This window comes from Eriocheir sinensis, unplaced genomic scaffold (assembly GCF_024679095.1).
Source record: "Eriocheir sinensis breed Jianghai 21 unplaced genomic scaffold, ASM2467909v1 Scaffold640, whole genome shotgun sequence".
In the NCBI taxonomy this organism is placed as follows: domain Eukaryota; kingdom Metazoa; phylum Arthropoda; class Malacostraca; order Decapoda; family Varunidae; genus Eriocheir; species Eriocheir sinensis.
The window spans coordinates 249,536-268,235 of NW_026111988.1; the positions used below are offsets into that span (position 1 = coordinate 249,536).

General features: G+C 44.8%; 1 long non-coding RNA gene across 21 annotated transcripts; it reads right to left on the reverse strand.

Annotated features, from left to right (window-relative positions):
* Positions 1-56: 56 nt before the first annotated feature.
* LOC126993594 (uncharacterized) lies at positions 57-18,675 on the reverse strand. Of its 21 annotated transcripts, none has more exons than XR_007747994.1 (12): positions 18,467-18,675; positions 18,169-18,366; positions 17,324-17,870; positions 13,947-14,173; positions 8,826-8,900; positions 7,035-7,169; positions 6,548-6,667; positions 5,538-5,656; positions 4,368-4,547; positions 781-1,502; positions 504-687; positions 57-425 (listed from the first exon to the last, which is right to left on the reverse strand). It is a non-coding gene; the product is annotated as an uncharacterized LOC126993594 (long non-coding RNA). The 21 variants fall into 21 exon arrangements; XR_007747996.1 differs by having other exon boundaries at positions 781-874; positions 967-1,502; positions 18,169-18,672; XR_007747997.1 differs by having other exon boundaries at positions 18,169-18,266; positions 18,467-18,481.
* Positions 18,676-18,700: the final 25 nt, after the last annotated feature.

Sequence of the window (18,700 nt, forward strand, 5' to 3'; positions counted from 1 at the left end):
TTGTAGTGTGTGTTATTATTATTGTTATTCCAATGGGTTTGAAGAGAGAGAGAGAGAGAGAGAGAGAGAGAGAGAGAGAGAGAGAGAGAGAGAGAGAGAGAGAGAGAGAGAGAGAGAGAGAGAGAGAGAAATAAAGCAGATGTAAAAGGGAGAGAGAAAATGCTATGGATTAGAAGGAAGACGATAATGCGGCTGAAGGGAGAGGAGATGAAAGAAGGGAGAGAGCAAAGAAAGAGGGAGGGAGAGAAAATAAATAATGGAACAAGAGAGAAAGACTGGAAAGGAAGGGAGAGGGAGGGACAGGAGTCTTGCCCTTACAACATTTATCTGGACCTCTGCAGACTGGGAACTTGGGGGAGAGGGAGAGGAAGGGAGGGAAGGAGAGGGAGGGACAGGAGTCTTGCCCTTACAACAATTATCTGGACCTCCACAGACTGGGAACTTGGGGACAGAGGGAGAGGAAGGGAGGGAAGGAGTCTTGCCCTTACAACAATTATCTGGACCTCCACAGACTGGGAACTTGGGGGAGAGGGAGAGGAAGGGAGGGAAGGAGAGGGAGGGACAGGAGTCTTGCCCATACAACAATTATCTGGACCTCCACAGACTGGGAACTTGGGGGAGAGGGAGAGGAAGGGAGGGAAGGAGAGGGAGGGACAGGAGTCTTGCCCATACAACAATTATCTGGACCTCTGCAGACTGGGAACTTGGGGACAGGTGGAGAGGAAGGGAGGGAAGGAGAGGGAGGGACAGGAGTCTTGCCCATACAACAATTATCTGGACCTCCACAGACTGGGAACTTGGGGGACAGGTGGAGAGGAAGGGAGGGAAGGAGAGGGAGGGACAGGAGTCTTGCCCATACAACAATTATCTGGACCTCTGCAGACTGGGAACTTGGGGGAGAGGGAGAGGAAGGGAGGGAAGGAGAGGGAGGGACAGGAGTCTTGCCCATACAACAATTATCTGGACCTCTAACTAACTAACTAACTAAGATAATGACAACTTAACTCTATGACAAAGAGCAGCAGCAGACAGCCAGGCACTTGATGAAAAGCATAGGACAAGTGAAGCTTCTGGGTCATGTGCTGAGGAGAGAGTGACTGCTTGCTTGGAAGGAAGAGCAAGTCAGAATGGCTGGCCTGCTGCAAGACATGGATGGCAGACACTGTGTGGCTGATGACAGGGAGGGGAAGGGACAGGAAGGGAAGGGAAGGGACAGGAAGGGAAGGGGAAGGAAAAGGAAGGAAAGGGAAGGGAAAGGAAAGGAAGGAAGGAAGGAAGGAAGGGAAGGGAAAGAAAAGGAAGGGAAGGGAGAGGTCCATGGTCGCCTTGCCCCCTCGCTGAAGGTACAGACGACTTGAATCAGAAAGAAAGGAAGGTCGCTTGGACTTGGGACTTCCTTCAGCTATTTCTTGGACTATGATGGACTGTAGGGGCTGACTCTGGGGTCTTCTGAGATGGTCTTCCTTCCTTCCTTTGGTTCTTCCTTTCGAAGTTTTCCGGAGCTGTGGACAAACAGACTCATTAGCATCCTGTTGTTGTTGTTGTTGTTATTTCCCTTCCTTTTCTTTCCATTCCCTTTCGTTCCTTCCTTTCCCTTCCCTTCCTTTCCCTTCCCCTCCCTTCCCTTCCCCTCCCTTCCCTTCCCTTCCTTTCCATTTCCTTTCTTTCCCTTCCCTTCCCTTCTTATCCCTTCCTTTCCCATCCTCTCCTTTCCCTTCCCTTCCTTCCTTTCCCTTCCTATTCTTTCCTCCACCCCTGACAGTCTGCCCCGAGCTGCCCCGTCCATTCCAAGTCCCCCCCGGCAGGATGGATCTTTCAGCGTAAAATTCAAACTACCGTTTCCAAGCATCCTATTTCATCCTTAACACATTTCCTAACTGGTTTAGGCTGTGGATCATTGCCTCAGTGCACAGGGGAGTAACACACACACATGGATTGGAGTAAAACAGAGTGAAGATGCTGGTTAACTCTTTCATCCCTATACTGTCCAACTCCCTTACGCAAGAGTTAACCAGCATCTTCACTCTTTCATCCCTTTACTGTCCAAACCCCTTATGCAAGAGTTAACCAGCATCTTCACTCTTTCATCCCTATACTGTCCAAATCCCTTATGCAAGAGTTAACCAGCATCTTCACTCTTTCATCCCTTTACTGTCCAAACCCCTTATGGAAGAGTTAACCAGCATCTTCACTCTTTCATCCCTATACTGTCCAGATCCCTTATGCAAGAGTTAACCAGCATCTTCACTCTTTCATCCCTTTACTGTCCAAATCCCTTACGCAAGAGTTAACCAGCATCTTCACTCTTTCATCCCTTTACTGTCCAAATCCCTTACGCAAGAGTTAACCAACATCTTCACTCTTTCATCCCTGTACTGTCCCAATCCCTTATGCAAGAGTTAACCAGCATCTTCACTCTTTCATCCCTATACTGTCCAAATCCCTTATGCAAGAGTTAACCAGCATCTTCACTCTTTCATCCCTTTACTGTCCAAATCCCTTATGCAAGAGTTAACCAGCATCTTCACTCTTTCATCCCTATACTGTCCAAACCCCTTACGCAAGAGTTAACCAGCATCTTCACTCTTTCATCCCTATACTGTCCAAACCCCTTACGCAAGAGTTAACCACCATCTTCACTCTTTCATCCCTATACTGTCCAAACCCCTTACGCAAGAGTTAACCAGCATCTTCACTCTTTCATCCCTATACTGTCCAAACCCCTTACGCAAGAGTTAACCAGCATCTTCACTCTTTCATCCCTATACTGTCCAAATCCCTTACGCAAGAGTTAACCAGCATCTTCACTCTTTCATCCCTATACTGTCCAAACCCCTTATGCAAGAGTTAACCAGCATCTTCACTCTTTCATCCCTATACTGTCCAAACCCCTTACGCAAGAGTTAACCAGCATCTTCACTCTTTCATCCCTATACTGTCCAAACCCCTTACGCAAGAGTTAACCAGCATCTTCACTCTTTCATCCCTTTACTGTCCAACTCCCTTACGCAAGAGTTAACCAGCATCTTCACTCTTTCATCCCTGTACTGTCCAAATCCCTTACGCAAGAGTTAAACAGCATCTTCACTCTTTCATCCCTATACTGTCCAACTCCCTTACGCAAGAGTTAACCAGCATCTTCACTCTTTCATCCCTTTACTGTCCAACTCCCTTACGCAAGAGTTAACCAGCATCTTCACTCTTTCATCCCTATACTGTCCAACTCCCTTACGCAAGAGTTAACCAGCATCTTCACTCTTTCATCCCTATACTGTCCAAACCCCTTATGCAAGAGTTAACCAGCATCTTCACTCTTTCATCCCTATACTGTCCAAAGCCCTTATGCAAGAGTTAACCAGCATCTTCACTCTTTCATCTCTATACTGTCCAAACCCCTTATGCAAGAGTTAACCAGCATCTTCACTCTTTCATCCCTATACTGTCCAAACCCCTTATGCAAGAGTTAACCAGCATCTTCACTCTTTCATCCCTATACTATCCAAATCCCTTACGCAAGAGTTAACCAGCATCTTCACTCTTTCATCCCTATACTGTCCAAACCCCTTATGCAAGAGTTAACCAGCATCTTCACTCTTTCATCCCTATACTGTCCAAATCCCTTATGCAAGAGTTAACCAGCATCTTCACTCTTTCATCCCTATACTGTCCAAACCCCTTACGCAAGAGTTAACCAGCATCTTCACTCTTTCATCCCTATACTGTCCAAACTCCTTACGCAAGAGTTAACCAGCATCTTCACTCTTTCATCCCTATACTGTCCAAACCCCTTACGCAAGAGTTAACCAGCATCTTCACTCTTTCATCCCTATACTGTCCAAACCCCTTATGCAAGAGTTAACCAGCATCTTCACTCTTTCATCCCTATACTGTCCAAACCCCTTATGCAAGAGTTAACCAGCATCTTCACTCTTTCATCCCTATACTGTCCAAACCCCTTATGCAAGAGTTAACCAGCATCTTCACTCTTTCATCCCTATACTGTCCAAAACCATTACTAAAGAGATAACCAGCATCTTCACTCTTTCATCCCTATACTGTCCAAATACCCAATACAAGAGTTAACCAGCATCTTCACTCTTTCATCCCTATACTGTCCAAATCCCTTACACAAGAGTTAACCAGCATCTTCACTCTTTCATCCCTATACTGTCCAAACCCCTTATGCAAGAGTTAACCAGCATCTTCACTCTTTCATCCCTATACTGTCCAAATCCTGGCATTGCAGGATAAGTCTCTTGCACTGTAATCCGGTTCATTGGCTGGGAAAGCTCTGAGTGATGGCGTAGTCGGCAGAAGTTTAATATTGTTAGTAGCCATTGTGGATGCTTGGTTAGTCAAGACATTACCTTTGTTATCATGCGGGAGAGAAGGAGGAGGAGGAGGAGGAGGAGGAGGAGGAGGAGCTCTGTCATGAGTTGACCCGCTCCTTAGAACACGGGAATTGTCATCCTCGGCGGGCGCTTCAGAATCCTGCATCAACTTCTGGACCTCCTTGGCCAAAATTTCTACCTCTTTATCAGGCTGACCTGCCATTTAAAAAAAGGCATTAGGAAAACACGGCTTCATGAGGGAAAATATGGGAAAATAAAAAGTATAAGTGTGTGCTCACTCGCCTCAGATGCTTCCAGAACGCATTAAAAAGAGGGAAAAGAACAATGAGTGAATACTGAGCATGATAAAAACTGTGCAATAAAACACACAAAAGAAAGGAGAAAAGAAAATGAATGATTATATATAAAATGCAAACAATGTTCACAAATCAGGAAAAGTATTAAACATCCCTCCACACCTCAATAAAACTCAACAGCCTAAGGGAGACTAGATACGGCTCCACACGGAGACACACAAAGCACGGAGAAAACAATCACCTGAAATGTCCTCAACAAGTGTTGTATTAATATAATTAGTGGAGTGTCAGCTACATGCATGTGGATACCATAACAAAAGTGTGAAGATTGTGCCCGTGGCACTCCTTCGTCCTCGGCTGGCTCGCCCTCGTCCTTGGCTGGCTGTCCCCGCGTCCTTGGAGCGGCCAGAGAGACCGCCGGCAGTGCCCGGCAGCGGCTGGCAGCGGTGAGGAAGGGGTGGAGGAGCGACCACGCTCCACCAAGATCTCCACCAAGGCTGTTTTTCTTACTCAATTTCCTGGTGTTTTACTTTACCTACAAACACATAACTCACACAGAGCAAACACCAACCATTCACCTACACACACACCAACACGCAGCCTTCTATCTCCTTCCAAACACTCACAAACAGGCAAAACGTAATGACATTTCTCACCCTCCTTCTCTCAACTTCACCCAGCCAACCCACACATCTGTTTCTTACTCAATTTCCTGGTGTTTTACTTTACCCAAAAACACATAACTCACACACACCAAACACCAACCATTCACCTACACACACACCAAACAACAACCATTCACCTACACACACACCAAAACGCAGCCTTCTAGCCCCTTCTAAACACCCATAAAACGGCTCAAACATAACAACAACCAATCCTGCCTCACCTCTCTCTAACGGCTCGCTCCACCTGCTCCACAGCACTCCTCTCTCGCTCGACGTAGCTTGCTTTGATTCTCTCTCTCTCTTCCTCGATTCTCGCTCTAATTTTGCCTTCTAGTTGCTCCTGAAATAGAGAGAAAGAGAGAGAGATAAGTGAGGTAGGAACTGCCCTCACTCTGCACCTGAGAAAGAGAGGAGGAGAATTTAAAATGTTGTGATGTTTGTGGTGTTTGTGGGTGTTTGGACAGGGCTAGAAGGCTGCGTTTTGGTGTGTGTGTAAAGCTAAACACCAGGAAATTGAGTGGGAAAATGGAATGTGTGGGTTGGCTGGCAAAGTTGAGGGAGGAGGTTAAAATGTTGTTACCTTTTGCCTGTTGTGGGTGTTTGGACGGGCTAGAAGGCTGCATTTGGTGTGTGTGTGTGAATGGTTCGTGTTTGTGGGTACAGTAAAACACCAGAAAATTGAGAAAGAAAAACAGCATGTGTGGGTTGGTTGGGTGAAGTCGAGTGAAGGAGGATGGAAAATGTTACGTTTGACCCGTTAAGAATTTATCTGCTAATGTCTTTCTACACATGAGATTAGAGAGAGAGAGAGAGAGAGAGAGAGAGAGAGAGAGAGAGAGAGAGAGAGAGAGAGAGAGAGAGAGAGAGAGAGAGAGAGATAGAGAGAGAGAGAAAGAAAATAGTGAGAGAGTGAGAGAAAAAAACAGAGCGAGAGCAAGAGAAAAAATAGAGCGAGACGAGAGATTAAAAATAGAGCGAGGAGAGAAATAGAGCGAGACAGAGAAAAAACAGAGCGAGAGAGCATGAGAGAGAGAAAAATTAGAGAGAAAAAGATAAAAAAATAGAGCGAGAGAGTGAGAAAAAGAAAAAATAGAGCGAAAGAGAAAAAAAGCGAGGAGAGAAAGAAATAGAGCGAGAGAAAAAATAGAGAGGGGAAAAAACAGCGAGAAAAAAATTAGAGCGAGAAAAAAATTAGAGCGAGAGAAAAAAATTGAGCGAGAGAGAAACTTACCTCCTTCAGTGTTGCCTCCTTCCTCCGCCTCTCCTCCTCCTCCTCCTCCTCCTCCTCCTCCTCCTCCCTCTCCTCCTCCCTCCCTCTCTCCCTCATCTCCTCGATCTGGGAAGACGCTCGCTGGAGAGAAAAAAACGTACATGAGAAAAAACGCACATGAAAAAACGCACATGGAAAAAAAACGCACTTAAAAAAACGTACATGAGAAAAAACGCACATGAAAAAACGCACATGGAAAAAAACGCACTTAAAAAAACGTACATGAGAAAAAACGCACATGGAAAAAAAACGCACATGGAGAAAAACGTACATGAGAAAAAACGTACATGGAAAAATACGCACATGAGGAATAACGTACATGACTAGAAAAATGCACATGAAGATAAACGCACATGAAAAACATATATGAAAAAATATGCACATGAAAAAACGCACATGAACCGAAAAACGCACATGAAAAAACACACACACACACACACACACACACCTGCAGCTGGTCCTTGTACACCTCCAGCTCCCTGTGTGCGTCCTCCAGCTGTGCCATGTACGCGCTGATCTGCCTGTGTGCGTCTGAGATCTGGTCATGTGCGTCCTGGAGCTCCGACTCACTCTGCTCCTGGGTCTGGGGAGAGAGAGAGAGAGAGAGAGAGAGAGAGAGAGAGAGAGAGAGAGAGAGAGAGAGAGAGAGAGAGAGGAAGAAGAATTTGAACATATATTTCTTTTTATATAAACTACAACTATTACTACTACTACTACTACTACTACTACTACTACTACTTCTTGTGGTGGTAGTGTGACCCTTCCTCTGTGCCATGAACCTGAGGAAACACACATTTGACAAGGCTTTCCTAGGAGCTGTAGGCCTTTCCAGGGGTAGTTTTATGACCCTGGTGGTAGTGTGACCCTTCCTCTGTGCCATGAAGCTAAGGAAACACACATTTGACAAGGCTTTCCTAGGAGCTGTAGGCCTTTCCAGGGGTAGTTTTATGACCCTGGTGGTAGTGTGACCCTTCCTCTGTGCCATGAAGCTAAGGAAACACACATTTGACAAGGCTTTCCTAGGAGCTGTAGGCCTTTCCAGGGGTAGTTTTGTGACCCTGGTGGTAGTGTGACCCTTCCTCTGTGCCATGAACCTAAGGAAACACACATTTGACAAGGCTTTCCTAGGAGCTGTAGGCCTTTCCAGGGGTAGTTTTGTGACCCTGGTGGTAGTGTGACCCTTCCTCTGTACCGTGAACCTAAGGAAACACACATTTGACAAGGCTTTCCTAGGAGCTGTAGGCCTTTCCAGGGGTAGTTTTATGACCCTGGTGGTAGTGACCCTTCCTCTGTTCCGTGAACCTAAAGAAACACACATTTGACAAGGCTTTCCTAGGAGCTGTAGGCCTTTCCAGGGGTAGTTTTTTGACCCTGGTGGTAGTGTGACCCTTCCTCTGTACCTTGAACCTAAGGAAACACACATTTGACAAGGCTTTCATAGGAGCTGTAGGCCTTTCCAGGGGTAGTTTTATGACCCTGGTGGTAGTGTGACCCTTCCTCTGTACCATGAACCTGAGGAAACACACATTTGACAAGGCTTTCCTAGGAGCTGTAGGCCTTTCCAGGGGTAGTTTTATGACCCTGGTGGTAGTGTGACCCTTCCTCTGTACCATGAACCTAAGGAAACACACATTTGACAAGGCTTTCCTAGGAGCTGTAGGCCTTTCCAGGGGTAGTTTTATGACCCTGGTGGTAGTGTGACCCTTCCTCTGTACCGTGAACCTAAGGAAACACACATTTGACAAGGCTTTCCTAGGAGCTGTAGGCCTTTCCAGGGGTAGTTTTATGACCCTGGTGGTAGTGTGACCCTTCCTCTGTACCATGAACCTGAAGAAACACTCACTGGAACCCGACTGACCCCCTCTATGACCTTTAGAAACAGCTGATAATATTGATCTCAGTGTTTCCATGAGTACAGTCAGTTCTTTGTGCTTTGAAAATGTCCCCCAGAGAGATGGTTAGAAGGGAGGCATTGCATAACAGAAAACAGGTACACTGGAGACAGGTAAGTCGATTAACGCGTTTCTGAAATAACCAAGAAAATGTTTACTTTACATGTTTTTTTCACTTTTACGCGATATTTTCTGGAGTGTCCACCAGATGTCTCACGCAACTGGACTCACGCGGCCACACAGCTGAGCTTCCCACGCGCTACTTGAACAACAATACAGTACTACTCAACAACAACAACAACAACTACACCTGTACTACTACTACTACTACTACTACTACTACTTACTTGGAGCAGGAGGTTCACCACCGTAGCAGACACCTGCTAGAGGTCATTGAGGTAAGAACTGCCCTCACTCTGAACCTGAGAGAGAGAGAGGAGGAGGATTTAAAATGTTGTTACGTTTGTGGTGTTTGTGGGTGTTTGGACGGGGCTACAAGGCTGCGTTTTGGTGTGTGTGTGGGTGAATGGTTGGTGTTTGCTGTGTGTGAGTTTTGTGTTTGTAGGTCAAGTAAAACACCAGGAAATTAAGCAACAACCTAGCAAGGCTGCTGTCAAGTTTCTGTCAATGATTGTTCTGTTCAATTTTTTTCTCCCTCTTTCTCGCTCACTTTCTCACATTAAAGCTAGCTCTAACCCAGCCTACCATGCATCAAATTAAAGCTACACCATTCCTCTCTCTAACCCACCCACTATCTCGCATTAGAACTGTCTCACTTTAGAGCTATCTCACTTTTACTTGCACTTATCCAGCAGGCAAACACCCTCAGATACTTGTAGCAGGAGAAGGAAAAAAGTAAGGACATATCACTCCATAAAAAATCAAAATCACATCAAAATTTATTTCAGAGAGAGAGAGAGAGAGAGAGAGAGAGAGAGAGAGAGAGAGAGAGAGAGAGAGAGAGACATAACAAGTAGTACCTATTAATTAACCCATCGGCTGTGATTGGCACGGATTTGGCTTTCACTGGTAGCCTGGCAACATATACTCCCAGGTCTTTCTCTGCCTCTGTGTTGGATAATGGAGTGTTTCTCATGTGGTATTGGTATGTTGGATATCCCCTCCGAAGGTGGATGACTTTACATTTTCCTTCAGTGAATTGTAGCAGCCACCTTTTGTTACATTCCTGTAGCTTGGTGATGTCTTATTGTGGGAAATCCACAGTCAAGGGATTAAACAAGGACGCACGGCTCAACAAGCTATTTAAGCCGATCACTTTCCTCACTTTAGAAAGACTACAAAATGAACACACTGGCTTCATAAACCACAAACACAAACTAGCAAGAACTGTTGTTTTATCGCCACCTTCATCAACAAACTCCCTATGTCATGTTTTTGACTTTGGGAAGTTGAAAAAGCCGTCTCATTTTGGTAATCTTCCGGTCATGGGCAGAAGAGTTGAGAAAGGCGACTTTGAGGACACGCACACCCCAGACAAAGGCAACTCTGCCCAAAGGTGTGCACCGCACCATGGCGGAAAACTGGCCGAGGAAAATATCCGGAAATACACGAAAAATGGCTTACCAGGCAGACTGTTACGGGGTTGAAGAGGTGCTGACAGTGTGCTGATGGTGTTCTGATGACGGGGTGACAGTGTGCTGATGACGTGGTGTCAGTCTACTGACAATGTGCTGACAGTGTGCTGACAGTGTGCTGATGGTGTTCTGATGACGGGGTGACAGTGTGCTGATGACGTGGTGTCAGTCTACTGACAATGTGCTGACAGTCTGCTGACAGTGTGCTGACAGTCTACTGACAGTGTGCTGATGAAGGACTTCTCTCACCACAGTCTGTCACTTTGTTTCGGACTTGATTTCGTTCGTGTCACACGCCCAAATTCACTTTCCATGTGGGTCGACGTCACCCCTGGGGGCATATTGGCCTGGGAGAGGCTAGGCTGACTCACAAGTCGACGCTCTGACCCATATGAGCGTATAGATGCACACGGGAGCGTCCTTTCAATTGCAATTAATTATGGAAATTTGCAAACGCGTCTGACGCGTCAACGGTATATGATTGCAAATCGCTTTTAACGCGTGAGACGCGTCAACGGTGCTCTACGGGTTAAGAACAGTGGCAGTCTGGCAATCTTCAAGAAAGCGCTGAAGACTCACTTATTCACTAAATCCTATGACTTTACAAACGTGAGGATCAGGGTTGCAGTAAAGGAAATAATTGAAACATATTCTCCTATTTTTCAAAGAATCACTTCACATACACACATAGATCATCCACAGTCTTTTCTGATACTTTGATTTGAAGCTGCAGTCATTTTTCTTTGAGCAATTTCAGTGAGGACATGTCCAAAACATGACATGATCTGGTTAGACTGTTAGGAGACTAGACAGAGTTGTGGTGTGGTGCTGGCCAAGGCTGGCTGGCTGGCTGGCTGCAGCTGGTCAGTCTTAGGCCTGGCTCAAACAGCCAGCCAGGTTACTTCAACATGTGTTTTAAACTAATGTAGACAATATTGAGGTTTACATTCATTTAATTATTTTCATTTATAAAAAAATATATAAAATCAACTTAGATAAAAAAATCTGATTTGAATAAAAAAAATCCATTTTTTTCATTTAAAAAAAATCAACAACCCTGGTGAGGATTGAGGACAACTTTAGGTGCTAATGTTACTGTTGTAATGTTGGCGGCCCTGTGGAGCGCTGCTGCGGAGGTGGACCGGGGCCTGAAACCTCATCACCGGTGAACGGAAACAGGTAAACTTGACATGGGTAAGCTTGGGTGTGATTCTGGAATATTACCAAGCTGTCACCTCAGCCACAAAAAGCTTGTAATAGGTAAACTTGACATGGGTAAGCTTGGGTGTGATTCTGGAATATTACCAAGCTGTCACCTCAGCCACAAAAAGCTTGAAACAGGTAAACTTGACATGGGTAAGCTTGGGTGTGATTCTGGAATATTACCAAGCTGTCACCTCAGCCACAAAAAGCTTGAAACAGGTAAACTTGACATGGGTAAGCTTGGGTGTGATTCTGGAATATTACCTATCTGTCACCTCAGTAAATCTTAAGAAGTACACTCCACCCCCTCCAACACCCCAGCCCCCCTACCCCGCCAAGACAAGCCTGGGGACCTGTGGGGAACCGGGGTTTTGGAGGGGGAAGCCCAAATCACTGAAAAATGGGCTTCCAAAATTTCCCTAGAAAAATCTCAAAAGTAGGGAAAGTTCCTAACGCATACTCTTGTAGTCTATTCCAATATGACCTAGCATTCGGTCTGTTGACGAATGTCGGGCATGTCATTGGATGGTGGGCATAGTGGCCCCCCCCACCCCACCCGCGCTGCGTAATTTCTGACGGGCCACGCCGCATGTCAAATATATTTAAACTACTCCAACCGAACTTTACGACCTGCTGATGAGGGGAGCTTCGCCCCCCTCGACCCACATATATATGCGACTTCTTTCTGCGAAGAGGTATTTCTCGCAACACCGGTTGCACCACCGTCGCGGCCGCCGCCACAGGAGGCTGCACTTTTGTCAATATTATCCCATATTTTCAATAATAAATAGTCCTTGAATTGGATTTTGAAAGCGTTTCCATGGTTGTTGAACATTTGTAGAAAAGATATATGAATAGCTAGTGTTGTTTGGTAAGGTAGGTAATGGATTGAAATACTGGCACGGTACTAAAACTATTCCTAACCCATCGGTTAGCTTCATCAATCCTTGTAGGGAACCGTTGTTTTGGTGGTGGAAGGACAAATCACTGAAAAATTGCCTTCCAAAATGTCCCTAAAAAAATCAAATATAGGGAAAATTCCCTAGTCTAAAGTAAGGAAAGTCCCTAACGTATACTCTTGTAATTTATTCCAATATAACATACCAGCCGCCGCAGCGGGTCTGTTGAGGAGTGTCGGGCGCGTAATTGGATGGTCACTGTAATGGAACCCCCACCGCCGCCGCCCCAATCCGTGTAATTGAGCAACTCTTGGGAAATGTCATGTTTCATAAAAACATATGGTACAGTACTGACAGTTAACCCATCCACTTCTTGTAAGTTGATGGTGGATCATTGTTAGCGAGTAGTTTGGGGTACAAAATGCAACAGATTTGTGACAGCTGTCATATATGAGCCGTTAGTGACCTAACGATTGCTACGCATCACCCTGGCCTCCACTTTACTGAAACTATGAGTACGCGCGTCCAACAATATCCAGTTGGTTTGTGACACGTGACAAGCTTCATGCGACCGCTATTCACAAAACGCACATATGTCACACGCCGGGTCACTATTCCATTCAATTTTGGATAGTAATCGGTCCTTTTGTCTAACTACATGCATACCAATAAAGAGGTTGAATAGTCAGTCAACACTTACCGAGAGGTGAAGTACAATGATATTTTGAGTGAGAGAGTGAGACTCTGGTCCATCCATCATGATGAAAATTGACTGCAAACATGCCTACGTGGTGCTGCCTGCGCAATTCAACCCACAGAGCTATACATCCTGAATATAATCTTTTAAAATTATAAAATACAAATACTTGTGCCATTATGTGCTTTAATATAGCCAAGAAAATAACGTAGAAATCATAGAGACTGTTTTATGTCCAAAATTGTAATGATCCGTGCGTGTACTGACTTGGGAGCTATATAGTTTGTTTGGTGCACTGCAAGGCAGGTACGAGGCTCAGTCTGTGCATAGAGGCGCTCGTGAAACAATAACAATGGACTTAGAAAATCCAAGCCACCCAACTTTATAATTAATGAGGCTTGCCCCCCTGGCCCCTCCCCAAGGTAAAACGTATACGAAAATGCATTATCATTAAAATTCTCTCACGTGCTAATTTACTACGAATGTTGGTTTGGAGTGGTGCTCCCTAAGATTAAACCTGAAATGATACCAAGCTGTCACCTCAGCCACAAAAAGCTTGAAACAGGTAAACTTGACATGGGTAAGCTTGGGTGTGATTCTGGAATGTTACCAAGCTGTCACCTCAGCCACAAAAAGCTTGAAACAGGTAAACTTGACATGGGTAAGCTTGGGTGTGATTCTGGAATGTTACCAAGCTGTCACCTCAGCCACAAAAAGCTTGAAACAGGTAAACTTGACATGGGTAAGCTTGGGTGTGATTCTGGAATAATACCAAGCTGTCACCTCAGCCACAAAAAGCTTGAAACAGGTAAACTTGACATGGGTAAGCTTGGGTGTGATTCTGGAATAATACCAAGCTGTCACCTCAGCCACAAAAAGCTTGAATCAGGTAAACTTGACATGGGTAAGCTTGGGTGTGATTCTGGAATAATACCAAGCTGTCACCTCAGCCACAAAAAGCTTGAAACAGGTAAACTTGACATGGGTAAGCTTGGGTGTGATTCTGGAATATTACTGACCCATCACCTGAACCTCCCCAAAAAAGCTTGAAATAGATAACCTTGTAATACGCACTGGATGGGCGTGGAGGCGTGGGGGCACTGGATGGGCGTGGAGGCGTGGGGGCACTGTGTGGGCGTGGGGGCACTGGATGGGCGTGGAGGCGTGGGGGCACTGGATGGGCGTGGGGGCACTGGATGGGCGTGGGGGCACTGTGTGGGCGTGGGCGGCGTGACAGACTCCGCAGCGTCGCTCTGTTTACTTCCGTTGATCTTGACCTTGATCTTGATGTCACAGGAGTCCTGAGAAGGGAGGCCGTGGTTTTGTATGTCCTTATATATAGATTTACATAGAAAATCAGACCACACAGACCCCATGGTCCAGACTAGGTGGTCTGTCCTTAAACCTAAGTGATTTTACATTATTCAGAAGACTCCAAAACGTTGCTTTTCTACTCTAGTTAATATTACGTTGAAGGAAGTGACGGTCGAGCTTATTTTTGAAGGAGTCAATCGTGTTGCACTGGACCACTGATGGTGGAAGCTTATTCCATTCTCGCACTACAACGTTGGTGAAGAAAAATTTGGTGCAGTCTGAATTTACTTGTCTACATCTGAGTTTTACGCCATTGTTCCTCGTGCGCAAAGTGTCATCGATCATAAACAATGTTGATCTGTCTACATTCGTGAAACCATTAAGTATTTCAAAACATTCGATCAGTTTTCCTCGGAGGCGACGTTTCTCAAGAGAGAACATGTTAAGGGTGGAAAGCCTTTCTTCGTAGGATTTGTTGCACAAGGAAGGGATCATTTTCGTTGCCCGACGCTGAACACCTTCTAATTTAGCAATATCCTTTGCATGGTGGGGAGACCAAAACTGTACCGCATATTCCAAGTGGGGTCTGACTAAACTGTTGTAGAGCGGGAGTATTACATCTTTATTCTTGAATACAAAGTTTCTTTTAATGAAGCCCAACATTCTGTTCGCTTTATTTGCTGCATCGATGCATTGATGTGAGAATTTGAGGTTTGACGCGATTTTGACCCCCAAGTCCTTGACGCATTGAACGCTTGTGAGTTTAACGCCGCGCATTTCGTAATCGAACTTCTTATTCCTCGTTCCAACTTGAAGGACCTGGCACTTGTCTACGTTAAAGGGCATCTCCCATCTATCCGACCAAGCTGAAATTTTATGCAAATCCTCTTGGAGGCTTTGCCTGTCTTCGTCAGTGAGAACCGAGTTACCAATCTTTGTGTCGTCTGCAAATTTACTAATGCGGTTATTGAGTCCAACATCCACGTCGTTGATGTAAATAATGAAGAGCACTGGGCCAAGGACCGAGCCCTGAGGGACGCCACTAGTGACAGGCGCCCACTCTGAGTTAAATCCGTCAATCACTACTCTTTGTTGTCTGTTGCTCAACCAATTCGCGATCCATTGGTTTACTTGACCGTCAATACCTATTTGCTTTAATTTGTAAAGTAATTTATGATGCGGGACTTTATCAAACGCTTTCTGGAAATCAAGATAGACTACGTCCAGTGATTTGGTTACGTCATAAACAGTGAAGAGGTCGTTATAAAAGGTTAATAGATTTGATAGGCAGGATCTTTTGTTTCGGAAGCCATGTTGTGAGTCCCCAATCAATGAGTGGCTTTCAAGGTAACTCACAATTTTGACTCTAATTATGCCCTCAAGTAGCTGACCTACAACTGAAGATAGACTAATGGGCCTGTAATTACGTGGTACTTCTTTGTCTCCTTTCTTAAAAATCGGTGTCACGTTAGCCTTTTTCCAATCTGAAGGGACGATGCCTTGTCGCAAGGACATATTGAATACGGTTGTGAGGGAGGAGAGTATTTCGCTCTTTGTTTCTTTCAGCAGAGTTGGATATACTTTGTCAGGTCCAGGACTTTTATTTGTTTTAAGTGATTTGAGGGCTTTAAGGACTTCATCGGTTGTTATTTCAAAATTAGGCAATGCATGCTCGAGATTTACAATAGTACTGGTGTTGGTGGTAGCGAGAGGAAGACTGTTAGTATTAAACACCGAGGAAAAGTAATTGTTTAAGAGGTTTGCAATGTGTTGGCTGTCAGTCACTAGTGCACCGTCGCTGTTTGTTAAAGGTCCAATACCACTTTTGATCGCCTTTCTGTTGTTTATGTAACTGAAGAAAGATTTCGGGTTATTTTTACAGTTGGCTGCAATATTTTCTTCATATCTACGCTTTGCCTGACCTACTAGTCTTTTTACTCGTCACCTGGCATCATTATAAAGTCTAATGTTCTCGGGCGTGCTTTGTTCTTTCTTAAACCTGTAAAACAATTTTCTCTCATTGACTGATTGTTTAATTTCGCTATTAAACCACGGTGGGCTTTTATTAGTGTTAATTCGCTTCTCGCACAAGGGGACGAATGTGTTCTGCTGAGTGAGTAAGTGATTTTTAACTTAGCCAGGCTTCCTCTACGTTGCCGTCATCTGATAGTTGTATTTCTGTTAGTTTTGTCGGATTTCTACGAAGTTAGCTCTTTTGAAATTGGGCACCTTTACTTTATTTTCAGTCACTGATGATTGAGCTTTAATGTCGACGCGCACTAATTTATGATCGCAAGAACCGAGGTGTTCTCCTACCGTGACACTACTGAGAAGGTTATCTTGGGTCGTTATAACAAGGTCGAGTATATTATTTTGTCGAGTTGGCTCAGAAACCATTTGGCTTAGATAATTTTCTTCTAGAAATTCGATCATTCTATGTGACTCGCCTTCTGTACCTGACAGTGTCGCCCAGTCGATATGGGGGAGGTTAAAGTCTCCTAATATCAGTGAGTCGCTGTTATTAAGTGACTGCCTTAAGACGCTGTACATTTCAAGGTCGTCATCGAGTGATTGCCCGGAGGTCTGTAGGTGACAGATATATTTAAATTGACTTTGCAATGTTTACTCACGCACAAATGTTCAACGTTACTGTTTCCCGGTGTTTTGTCAGTGGGTTGCAAATAGCTTTTGACAAAAAGGGCGACGCCACCGCCTCTACGGTTTACACGATCTTTGTTGAAGAGTCTGTAGCCATCTATGTTGTATTCAGAACTTAAATCAATATTTGTGGTGTCGATAAATGTTTCGGTTATAGCAATTATGTCAAAATTTTCTGTTAGAGCAAGACATCTCAGCTCATCAAATTTGTTTCTTAGGCTACGCGCTTTGAAACTAAGGATTTTCAAGTTATCTAGAGGCTTGGTAATAGAGGTGGTGGTACTTGCGGGATCACGGTTACGGGTTTGTTGCGATGCACGGCGTCTATTTACACGGGCGGGGTGGAGGGACGTGGCCGTGACTCGTTTTTTGCTCGGAAAAGGAGGAGGAGGAAGAGGAGGAGGAGGAGGAAGAGGAGGTGGTGCTCGCTGTAGAAGTGGAGGCTGTGGTGGTGGCTGTACTGAGTGGAGGTGACTGACTGGGTGGTTCTGCTGGTGGTGGAGGCGGAGGCGGAGGTGGAGGTGGAGGTAGAGGTGGAGGAGATGGAGTTGGTGATCCGTCCTCCTGGCTGGCTCCTTGATCCTCCTATAGGTGGTTTGTGTAAAGAATTGTGTGATGACAAATGGTTCATGTTTGTCTTAAGGTCGTGTTTGAAAACATTTCGTCGCCCAAGTTCACATATTTGACATGGCTTTCGTAGGAGCTGTAGGCCTTTCCAGGGGTAGTTTTATGACCCTGGTGGTAGTGTGACGCTTCTTCTGTGCCATGAACCTTAAAAAACACTCATGAAAAACAGTTTGATCCCCTCTCTGACCTTTAGAAATAGTTGATGTGAGAAGCGATGGCGTCTTAAAACACGGCCCTCAGCCCTTTGTCTTAAACTAGTAACTCTTAGCTTAGTCACACACACACGGATACATTGATGGGTTAGAGCAAATCAACACCAAGGCGGGAAGGTTCATTACAAAGAGCTTCACTTGAATGCCTGATATCACAACGCGGATAAACACCAGATAAACATGGAACCTCTTCACATATGCAGACACACACACACATCCATTACAAACAATTACACTTGAATGCCTGATATCACAACACGGATAAACACCAGATAAACATGGAACCTCTTCACATACGCAGACACACACACACACATTCATTACAAACAATTACACTTGAACGCCTGGTATCACAACACGGATAAACACCAGATAAACATGGAACCTCTTCACATACGCAGACACACACACACACATTCATTACAAACAATTACACTTGAACGCCTGGTATCACAACACGGATAAACACCAGATAAACATGGAACCTCTTCACATATGCAGACACACACACACATTCATTACAAACAATTACACTTGAACGCCTGGTATCACAACACGGATAAACACCAGATAAACATGGAACCTCTTCACATATGCAGACACGCACACACACATTCATTACAAACAATTACACTTGAACGCCTGGTATCACAACACGGATAAACACCAGATAAACATGGAACCTCTTCACATATGCAGACACACACACACACATTCATTACAAACAATTACACTTGAACGCCTGGTATCACAACGCGGATAAACACCAGATAAACATGGAACCTCTTCACATACGCAGACACACACACACACATTCATTACAAACAATTACACTTGAACGCCTGGTATCACAACACGGATAAACACCAGATAAACATGGAACCTCTTCACATATGCAGACACACACACACACATCCATTACAAACAATTACACTTGAACGCCTGGTATCACAACGCGGATAAACACCAGATAAACATGGAACCTCTTCACATATGCAGACACACACACACACACAT